Consider the following 1,687-nt stretch of genomic DNA (forward strand, 5'->3'; position numbering starts at 1 on the left):
AGGGGGCCCAAAGAGTCTCGGGGAGCGAGGAGTTGGTTGGTGTGGGGCCGTTGCCTGACTTCCTCGAGGACTTGGCGCATATATATATATATATATATATATATATATAAAATATATATGATATATATATATATATTATATATATATATATGTATGTTGTATGTATGATTATATATCCAGTTACTCGATGAGGCAAATAGATTTTGATGTATTTACAGTAGGCCAATGAAAATTTGAATCAAGGTTGCCTGTAAAGATCACCTCATTCACTCTCAGTTTTGTCAGTGTAGTATTTACACACCACTTTCTTTGTTGTCTTTTGAGATGGTTAGCAGTTAAAGTAAATTCTGGCAGATTCCTGCTGCTATTTCTCTTACCCACTTCATGTTCATCAAACTAAAAAGTACATTAAAAAGAAATTAACTACAAGTTAACATAGACACTATAAATCAGTAATAGTTTTTACACTTAATCCTCCCCTTCCCCTCTGTCCTGTCTTCTAACTCTCCTCCTGTCTTTGCTCCAGAGGCTTGTCAGCAAGGTAGCTGGAATGCCCAAAGTGTACATACCAGAATACCCCAGAAATCATCATCATCATCATTATCTTCATTCTAGGAACACTACAAGATGCCGTTGGGAACTTGCTTCTCCAAGACCCCAATGGAACTCAGCCCAAAGACATGACTGAAGAGGTCGTCCTGGGTGTAGAGATGCTCGACTCTCTATACATGCTTGAGCATATGTCCTGGGATTCTCTCCCCCGGTTTTTCCATGGGGTGGCAATACTCAGTATGGGAACCAAGGAAAGAGGGGGAGGGTTGCCCATTTTTATGTTTCTTTCCCCTATTTTATTGCAGTGTGGTAATTGTGCCATTTTCCCTCCCCCTGGGCTCTACTAGATCATTTTGGCTTTCAATCTTGGACTGAGGACAATATTGGAGGGCTCCATGTACTTCAAGTGCACCCACCTTCTTTTGGCCATTTATTTTCCTCAGGCTGTCAAGTAGCATCCCTATTCCTACAGTCAAAAGTACTTACTTCACAGCTAGTGCCCTTTCCCTGGCCCCTTGGTCTTGCCTAGATTGCAGGTCTAGGCAAATAACTAAGTAACTCCTCCTTGGAACTCACCATATGTTATTTGCCGAAATTGACACCAGAGGGTCTGTGGGTGTATCTCTCTATTCCTACCACCAGAGCAAGCACCACCACATGTTCTTTCACTTTTTATCATTTCTATAATTATTAGTATACCTTTTGTATATTCTGCATTGGGTTATTGATGTTTTCTTAGTTATCCCCTTGGCTACATGGGTCTCGGAGCTCACCCAGTGTTTTTTGTTAGACTACATCCATATTCATGCAGTCATAGTTACCTGCCTTAGTACCCCTAGGCTCTGTCACAATGACATGTCTGGGTGTCCAGGTATTGACAATTGGTCCTCAGCATTAGTGTAAGAAGATGGTATGTCTAACCTTACAGTTGGGCGAGTCAATGGACCTGTAGTCCTATCTTCCCTAGTCCTACCTAGTTATGTGTGGTCTTATTCTCCCTTGTCAGAGATTGGCCTATTTCCTCATGAACAACATTGAATCAAGACCAAAGGCTCCTCATGCTCCCCTGCCCTCTTCAGGACTTCTGAGGCCCTGTTACAAATCAGAAAATCACCTACATATGATATGGCATTTA

The sequence above is a fragment of the Penaeus monodon genome, chromosome 14 (assembly GCF_015228065.2).
Source record: "Penaeus monodon isolate SGIC_2016 chromosome 14, NSTDA_Pmon_1, whole genome shotgun sequence".
In the NCBI taxonomy this organism is placed as follows: domain Eukaryota; kingdom Metazoa; phylum Arthropoda; class Malacostraca; order Decapoda; family Penaeidae; genus Penaeus; species Penaeus monodon.